The following is a 10,090-nucleotide window of genomic DNA, read 5'->3' as shown; positions in this document are numbered from 1 at the left end:
TAATTCATCATGTATCCATCATATATTCAAATTAGGGCTATAAGAAAAGAATCATCCATCATATACTCATCATATCCGAAATTAGGGCGATAATAACAAAATCATTGAAGATTTCGGCACAAATAAGGAGAAACTGAAGAACAAACGTCAAATGGATTCATCGTAACATGATGCTACACAGTTCTGTGAATGTGTAAGTTTATACAATTTGTTTTTGCACTTTCATATGTTAACATGATGATTAATTGTCGATTCAGATCCTTTATATGTTAATATGACGATTAAATGGTAGTTTCATATCTGCATTAGCGAAAATGGTTTGATGTATATGATGTTTGAGGGATTCGGGGTAATTGTTGTGATACACCGACTTGTAATGTGGTAGGTATGTTTTTTTTGTATTTAGATTTTGTTACTGAATAATTTTAAATATATTTGGTTGTAATATAGAAGTTGAGTTGGCAATGGTTAGGTTATTCTATTGAAGCAAACATTACCTGTTGATAATGTCGGTCATGTTAATGCACATGTGCACATAGGTATGCACATGTGCATAGTTAATATGGTGATGATAAAGTTGATGCATAGATTGTTAACAAGGTCGTTTATGTTGATGCACATGTGCATAGTTAATGTAGTGATGATAAAGTTGATGCATATGTTGTTAACAAGGTCGTTTATGTTTATGCACTTGTGCATAGTGTATATGGTGATGATAAAGTTAACGTTAATGCACATATATATTGATAACTAGGCTATCACCCGGGAACATCCCGGGCTAGGAAAATTTAGTTTTCAATAATAAAAAGTACATAAACAACATTTTCAAAGTCATTAGTATCTTCTTTCCCTCCCCACAATAATTTATTTGTTCCGTTTCATCAGTATCCTAACTTTGTCTCCATGTGTATTCATAGTTTTCGTGTAAAGCTAATAACCTTTTAAGTGTGTCTTTGAATCAAATAAAAAGACATGTTTTCAAACGTCATATTTTTTATTAGCTTAGTTATTTATGTTATAAGGGTATGTTTGGCTAAGCTTTTTGAAACAACTTATTGACTTATTGGATTTTTGGAAAAATTTAACAATAGAATTTGCTTGTTGCGGACCATGCCTTTGACCTTTGTCAGCGGGAAATTCTCCAATCACAAGATCTCATAGCCAAGGCTAGACGAAGAGCGTAAAGAAACACGTCAAAAGCTAAGAAAGTGCTCAATTGGTCTCCCAACGTTTTACTCTTTTATTTTCATATAAAAAAGGTATTACCAAACTGGCATGCCCCATACATCTAATCATTGATCACCAATTCACCATCATATCAAGTATCCATCACAAGTTGAATAAAATTTGAGGTAATAACAAACCTGCGAATCCTTATTAGAATATTGCCAAATCGGTTTACCCCCTCCCAACTCATTCTATAATCTCACTCACCTGTTGTCTTTCCAATATGAGTGATGGTCCAACTCAGGAATGAATAAGGTAGGATTTAGAATCCGTTGCACGACTACAGCATCAGTAATATTTCAATATAAAAAATATCTTAATATTTCAATATAAACGTTCATGCTAGAGGTAGCAGGATGGTTATGATGGGTAACAGATTAAGACATGCTAGGGTCGAAACGGGCATGTCGGGTTGACCCATTTGAAAACTTATTTCATCTGATAAGCCATACCTTTGAAATCATTTTAAATTATATAAATCTAAAGTGTATAAATAAAAAATGCAAAGTTATATTAATGAATGAAATGGGTTGTGCTTTATAACAAACGGGCACAATTTAACGTTAGATGAGTTGAAAGCGGCCCTCCATTCTTGTAGCATACTTCATCACTACAACATCAACCGGGAACCGATGCAAACTACAAAAAATAAATAAATAAATAAATAAATAATAATAATAATAAAAATAATAACCCATAATCTAGATAACAAATGCGTAATTGTAAGTGAACCCGAGATTCATAGAATTCTCTGCATTGTAAATTTACTTACGGATAAATTAAGAAATTCAATAAATTAAGGAATAACTTTAATTTCAAAATACACACAAGTGTATAATTAAAATAAACTTAAATAATGTGATGTATTAGATAAGTTAATGACAAAGTGCATACTTTGTTTTGGAGCATTCTATAAGCATAGAAGTGTCTCGGACTCGTGTCGTGATAATTAAAAACACATGATACTTGCCCCCAATTTACTTAACGATGCATATTGCAAGTTCAATGACATGAGCAAATGATGTTGGTCCTGTAACAACATGATGAGCAACTTTCACATTTTCATCATAAACCACACGGTCTAGATACCTTTGCGGTTTTCGCATTCGCCAGCATACGCGAGTGCCACCTAGGATGCTGATTATCATGAGTGAGACATGTTCTACGCTGATTATCCCATGAGCAGATTCGACATTTCCATATTCCTTCGGTCATAAAACACGAAAAAAATTGCAATTTCTCAATTACCTATACTTCAAGTCCAGATATAGCAATTCATTCCAAGTATCCTAAGATTTATGTTAGATAAATTGTAAAAATAGTAGACATTTATAATTGTTTTGATATTAGTTTCCACCCTTTGACTTTAAAAGTCAAACTTGTATTTACCATATCTTAAATTACTGTCTATTTGATTACATTTTCTTCACCAAATATAGAACTTCTTAATGAACTCACCTATATATCATCAGATATTAAAAACCCACACATCAATATTAAAATCAAAAGTAACTTCTTTGATACATAAGGTCAACTGTATAAATCCTAATAAAGAGGGTAATAAATATAACAAATAAGTTGGATCAAATGCCCTAATATTTAGGGTTTTTAGCAACCCCACATATTAGATGACACTAAATATGTACAACTTCATCAACAATTCCAATTAATTAACAAAAAAGATTGAAACTTTATATTCCTTAACATGATCTAGGACCCTATCTATATTGCAGAAAGAGGGAAAACATAGTTAACAGTTAGCTTGTTACATGTAGCATGAAACATTGGTTAACAGATAAGGTTTGCTCACCCTTACACATGGCCCATAAACCAAGTAATTCAACTTCCCTCCTTTTCACTTTATAAATTGGCCATGAACCAGTATCAACAATGTCATATTTTGCTTTTTTAATTGTTTAAGTCCGAGTGTAATGTTCCATCAATGTCATATTTAATTTTGGTTTAGTAGATTAATCTAATAATCAATATAATCACAATCATTATTTAGTTAAAATAGAAAAACAAAGAAAGCATGAAAAGAAAACTAACCGAAATGGGATTCAAACTATGAGAATCGATGTTGTGTAAAATGCCATTGTTGGTTAAAATGTTCTCCTTTAGCCATTGCCACTGATATCAAGGGCCATGTTGTTCAAAATCACCATCTTCCCCTTGTGTCTGCGGATGCTATTCATATCTTTCTTTTTCTAGACGTGAAGAACTGCAGGAATTGGTTCAATGCACCAGCAGACAACTGTGTGCACTCAAATCAATTAAAACAAATTACAAATTACTTCAAGAATAGAAAAAAATGTGTGATACAAATAAATTACTATATATAATCAATATGATATATCGATTCCTCTGCAGATTGGCACAAACAGCATCCATTCGGACCCCAGCAAATTCTTCTTTTAATGAGTTCATCCGTCGTAGGAAGCCTGCGCAAACTTAGTCTCCAGCCGAACAGACTTAACTTGATGGGCGCCGAACAATTCCAATCCAACGTCTTTATCGGATTGACATTACGGGCCTTATAAATAGCACGCTTGACCAAAGCCACCGAAACTCACCTGCAGCATCCTCCACCCACACCCATGTATCAGTTGACCCGCTGAACTGCGCATTACTGATCGAAATCATTAAGCTCAGCAAGTTATCCGCATCCATATAATGCCCATCTTCATGCCCCTATAATACCCATAAGGGATGGTGTAGGGGTGTTATCAAAACCTTTCACGCACTTATAAAGCCCCATTACGTATTACCTTATCTAATACTTGAAAAAACTGAAGTGATTGTTGAATTATAAAAGGAATATATTTATCAACATCGTGGATCACTGACTTTCTTTATGGAAAATAACAATGGTCAACATTGAATTAAATATAATTCCAAATGAGTAATTAAGAAAAGGAATGATATTTTAAAATTAAAAAAAAACTTACATCATCAGACCAAAGATTTAATCAAATTAGAAAAAAGTAAGGGTGCAATCATTAATGCCTGTGCTGTATTTTTTTATGGCAAATAATATTAAACACACCAAAAATATGTATAATGATAATCTAGCCAGCACCTAGATGACATACCGTAGCAGCCCCATAGTTACACTTCCCTATCCCATCTACACGTCAGAGTGTTTATACATCTTAGAAATTGAATTTCACCAAAAATGTTGTCCACTATCACTCTCTTCCCAGATAACACCAATTGAATTCTACTCTTGCATATTGCCCAACAACCCATAACACTCACCTGAAATGTAGACAAAGGTTAAAACAACTTGAACAATGGTAGAAACTTCAAGTAATGTTGCCAAAATAGACATCACTTTTGGACTTTTGAAAACTACGTAAACCAAACTAATGATCTCCAAACACATTTTTATTAAATAACATTTTAAATTAAACACGTTTGGAGACACATACCACATCATGATCATCCACAGGCTCAGAGTCTAGAGAAGAAGGATACCATCATGGCTGCATGGAAGGTTGCAGGTAATGAACTGCCACCCTTCAACCCTACCATATTTGAGTAATTCAACGTCACATTATTTAAGTTTATTTTAATTATACACTTGTAAGTGGTTATTTGGGCTACGTGGTATAATCAAAATGGCATAAAATAACGTTATTGAAATTGAAAACTAATGAATCGAAAAAAATCGGTCGAATGGAAAAAAAAAGAAGAAACCTGAGAGTCGAACTGCTTTAAAATTTTCTTATTTCAATTCCTTGTATACCCATAACAAAAATCGAGTTTCTTTGACCTTCAATGAAAGACAACAAATTCACACATATCATTAAATATCAAACCCTAATAATAACATATCAAAATAAACAATATACCTGGGACAGAAGCCGATTCTTTAGAAATTCCTTCACAACTTGATGAGGAAGAACAACATGGCTATGAATCACAAATCAAAAGCAATTATCACAAATTATTCAGAATCTTAATAACTAAACTAACCGATTATAGACAAAACAACCATAATATTAAGCAAAATAAAAAGTGAAAAACCATCACCTGTGCTCAAACGTATCATCAAAATACTTCTTGGTGAACTGGGTCTGGCCAATAGTTGATTTAGATTCCCAAAGTTGAAGATTCCAAGATTTGAAGCAAAATCTTTTCAGATAAATGAAACAAATAGTAAAACAAATAGAATAGAATCTGAAGATTATAGAAGAACACTGGATTGAATGTAAACCCTAGCCTTGTGTTATGAAAAACTTACATTATATTAAAGATCCAAAAACAACTTACCAGGTTTCTTTCTCAATCGTAGAGTAAACATATCTAGGGTTCTTTCAAGTAGAAAGAGATAAAACGACGGAAGATGCAGAGATGAAACAGTGGATTTGAATGGTTAGGGTTTGGGAGACACAATCGATTGAGGGAAAATGCTTGAAGCAGAAGGCGATGCTAGGGTTTACACAAGAAAAGAAACATTTATATCTCGGGTTATAACATCATCAAATGGAGCAACACGTGGTATCCAACCTTTAATCGATTAAGAGGTTTATGAATCAAGAAGGCATGATCTACACAGGAAATCTTGGTTTTGGGGATGGCGGTGTGAAAAATGAGTGATTAGAAGATTTAGGGTTTTCTCATTCATTATATACTCTGGTCAAATACGGGTATGGATACCCAGTGCGGGATCCAAATGGCAAAATAAGTGTTTTCCCTCATTTTCCCGCCAAAACATCAAAATGGTTGCACCAGGAGAGGACACGTGTCCCACATCTAATTTATTTATTATATATATAGATTTATGTTTATTGACCTTATTTTTTATTATTTTATTATTATTTTTTTGTATATTATTGTATATCAACAATAGGAAAAAAATCGAAGAAAGTAACTTTTGTTTTGAAGTCAATGGGTGAAGGGTCAAAAAAATGTCGGATGCAATGGAAGATGATTATGCGACATGCAATGGAAGATGGTTACGTGACAGTTAAACAAAGAGGTAAAAATCGAAGAAAGTAACTTTTGTTTTGTCTATTATTTTTTATCGAAGCAAACCTGTTGATAAGCCCAGTCATGTTAATGCACGTGCATAGTTATGCACACATGCATATTTTGCCAAATTATTTCAATTTGGTCAGTCATATGGATGCAAATGTGCAGTTAGGCACATGTGCATAATTTTCCAGAATATGTTAATAAGGTCATTCATGTTGTTGTACATGTGCATAGTTATGCACATGTGCATAGTTTGCCAGAATTTTGCTAGAATATGCTAACAATGTAATTTATGTTGATGCACATGTGCATAGTGTATATAGTAATGATAAAGTTAATGTTAATGCACATATTCATTGAGATTGTATGTTTGTTAATCATATGTTTTTTTTTGTTTTGTTTATTATCGTAGATCGATAACGGAAAAAAAAAATCAAAGAAGGTAACTTACGTTTTGAAATCAAGGGATGAAGGGTCAAAAAAATGCCGGATGCAATGGAAGATGATTATGCAACGGTTAAACAAAGAGGTAAAAAAAGGTTGACTAATATTCGATCATGCAGTTGAGAGTTTATGCACATGTGCGTCCCTTTATTACTTTCACTTTAATTGATATCATTTATGTAAACACATTAAATATATCACATGTAGGTGCACAAGAAGAAAAAAATGCATAAAGAGAAGGACAAGTGAGTGAAATCACTATGAAAAAATTAAACAAGTAAACGAAATCTCTTTATTAATCCACAGATTGCGGGGTGTTCGCTATGCGACATATGGAGATGTATAAAGGGAGTGGTGAGAAGTTTGACTGCATATTCAACAAAGATAAAGAAATTCAAGACTTGCAACTTAAGAATATGAGGGTGAAGATCGCAACAAAAATTGTCGTTATCAGAGGCGAATGATCATGTTCGTGAATATATGATGTATTATGTTGTTTGGTAGAGGAAATGTTGGTACTGCACATGTGCATAGTTTGAAATAACATATATATTGGTATTTTATAATGTATTACAGATGGTTATATTTATTAATTTAGGATGTAATATGTTGTTTGGTATAGTATATGTTGGTGGTGCATATGTGCTATAATGATTGTTGATCGGATTATGTGATTCTCATGATGATGGTGTTATATTTACTTGTTGTAACTGTGTTAATGTTGGTAATGCACATGTGCATTAATAAAAAACAATAAACATGTCGGTAATGCATGTGTATATTTTGAAATATTGTATTTTTGTTTATATCATATTACGTATGTGGTACCCTATTACGTATGGGGTACCACATTACATATGTTGATGTATATGTAAGGAAAACAGATTATATGTAATTAAAAAAATATACATGTATGTTGTCACACCCCAACCGATGGCGGAAACATCGGAGTGAGACGAAATAGACCGCAAGAGACTTCATAACGCTATTTGTGACAAGTATTTAAATAATAAATTTTTCATTTCATTTCTAAAGAGTCAATTACAAGGATTTGAAACAATTACAACATGAATAATGAAATACAATACAATAAGAATACAAATTTAAAGTGTGTCTAAGCATCCTACTAGATTCCATGCATCACCAACATCATCGTTAAACCTGCAACATGTTTTAAAAGTGTAGTTCAATACTAAAGTATTGGCAAGCATACCAGTTTGGTGCGTAGTATATAAGTATAAAAATGATAAGGAACAATCCACATGGCAAACCTAGTTATCAAGATTAACGTATAAACTGGCATGCGATTTACAAGTCAACCCTCTGTTTACGCAAGTATGAATGAATAAACCTAACATGAACTCTCGTTCAAGGGTGGTGCGTTACTCCAATAGCGCTATACATGTTAAGTGGAGGCTTGTACGAAGCTAATGACAAGTTCATCACATAAGAATCACCCAGAAAACATGAATCAAGCATAACAAATAGTAAGCATGTATTGGATTGTTTGTTATGTATTTGCATAGGAATATGTATAATAAGTGTGTTTTGTATATAAAATATGTTACACCCAAAAGTGTGAAAACGGTAAAATGGGTCAACTATACTCACAATATTGCTAATTCTTCCGATTATCCAAGTGTTGACGAGTGTATGAAATTGGGAGGACAAATGTATAAGGGTTAAAGTTCAAGGTATGTTTAGAGTCAAGATTCGGAATTTAAAAGGAATATGGAAAGTACATATGCAAAAGTAATCATCTTTAACACATAATGTTTTAGATGATGTAATCAAACACCTTGACAAATGAACACAAATTCGTTATCAAAGGTTCGTTTATTTGGTATATACATATAAGTAGTATGTAGTGTATATTATATCATATAGGTCAAGTAGTAGGTAGGAGGATAAATCCACCATTTAGGAACCTCTTTGTATCATTGAAGTCATGTAGGAGGTAGGAAGAACAAGTCTTCCATTTAGGTACCTCTAGATGTTCACCACTACACTTTATGTTATGAACATTGAAGGAGGGTCATGAACTTACAAGTAATAATGGAATAAGAACAACTAACCTAAGAGAAAACATTAAGCAATGTGTGGATTTTCAAGTAGGATAGCCCAATCTAATCCTAAATCACACATTCATTAAGCTTAAGGCTTGAACATCACTTGTGGGTTAAACCCTTGAACAAAACAAAAAGTTTGTGAGGTTTACACCTCTGATTTTGAATGTCTCAACCTTGTTTTTAAGCCTAACTAACCATAGATGTGGTTATAAGCATAAGGACATAGGTTTGAGATGAGTTTCCTCAAGTTTAAACAAGTTTATCAAAGATTGAAACATGAACAGAAAAAATCAGTCAACTTTGGAGCCCTTTTGGCAACGTTCTAGGCTCTAATTTTCCAGGGAAAACCCATGGAAACATAGCTAAGGTCAATACAAAGAAGTAGGAAAAAGAATCAAGTGAAACGGATAAGAAATGAGTGAGTTATGCTCACTTTTGTGTGAAGGTATCAATCTGCTCGAACTTATGGAATCAACTGCGATTTGGAGAGAGTTTGAGAGTGTTTTAGTGTTGCAAAAGTGGTAGGGAGGCTGGTTATAAGTGGTATTTATAGCGGGAAGGATTAGGGTTAAGTTGGATTGGCATTTAATATAAGTAGGTGAGAGTTTAAGCAATAAAAAAGATAGATAATTCAGCAATATATGGCTGAATTGCAAGGGCTGATTGGCAGCTTTTATATATATATATATTTTTTTGTTGTTTAAATGATGTAAAATGTATAAATAAGATGTATTTTATATATGGTTAACATGTCCTACAATATCTAGTGTGTATTGAACATGTATCAAGGCCTAAAGGTATATTAAACATGAATTAAAGTAAGAGTAAAAAAAATTATGTTATCCATAAGTATATGTAACAAACCAATATAACAAGTATGTATGACATGTGACTTGAGGTATCAAATAAGCGTAAGGAACATGAATTTGCGTCTTGCAAAATGTGACCAAATGTTTGTTTAAGAATCACGAACACATGGTAGTTGTTTGCGAGTTAATCTTCGTAAGTATGCGTTAAGTATAAACAACATGAATTTCATATAAAAGATCAATTTTTTTACTACAACTGAAGTCTCGGATTTACAATGGCTTGAAATCAATTACGATTACAAAGGAGACGGATTTCCAAAAGTAGAATTACGACAAGTTTTCTAATTAGGGAAAGTGCGGAAAAGCAGGGCGTTACAGTCTCCCCTCCTTTAGGAAATTTCGTCCCGAAATTTATTCAAGAGGAAGACTTTGAAAAAAAAACATTTTGGTTAAAAAGAATGATTGACTAAAATTGAGATTTTGAAGTTTGAGACGTGTTGGGAAGGATGTATAAAATCGTTGAGGAACAAAGGGATAGGGTTGTGAAAAGAGTTTGTTCAA

General features: G+C 32.9%; 1 long non-coding RNA gene across 6 annotated transcripts; it reads right to left on the bottom strand.

Annotated features, from left to right (window-relative positions):
- Positions 1-1,659: 1,659 nt before the first annotated feature.
- On the bottom strand, positions 1,660-5,831 carry LOC110897848. 6 transcript variants are annotated; one of them, XR_002569031.2, is made up of 10 exons: positions 5,503-5,831; positions 5,263-5,364; positions 5,082-5,142; positions 4,927-5,002; positions 4,659-4,754; positions 4,320-4,485; positions 3,277-3,918; positions 2,317-2,432; positions 2,122-2,257; positions 1,660-1,866 (listed from the first exon to the last, which is right to left on the bottom strand). It is a non-coding gene; the product is annotated as an uncharacterized LOC110897848 (long non-coding RNA). The 6 variants fall into 6 exon arrangements; XR_002569030.2 differs by having other exon boundaries at positions 2,122-2,432; positions 3,277-3,481; positions 3,561-3,918; XR_002569029.2 differs by having other exon boundaries at positions 2,122-2,432.
- Between the last annotated feature and the right edge of the window lie 4,259 nt (positions 5,832-10,090).

The sequence above is a fragment of the Helianthus annuus genome, chromosome 13, assembly GCF_002127325.2.
Source record: "Helianthus annuus cultivar XRQ/B chromosome 13, HanXRQr2.0-SUNRISE, whole genome shotgun sequence".
NCBI classification, from domain to species: domain Eukaryota; kingdom Viridiplantae; phylum Streptophyta; class Magnoliopsida; order Asterales; family Asteraceae; genus Helianthus; species Helianthus annuus.
The sequence above is the reverse complement of the archived record's forward strand: the minus strand, read 5'-3'. Positions and strand labels throughout refer to the sequence as shown.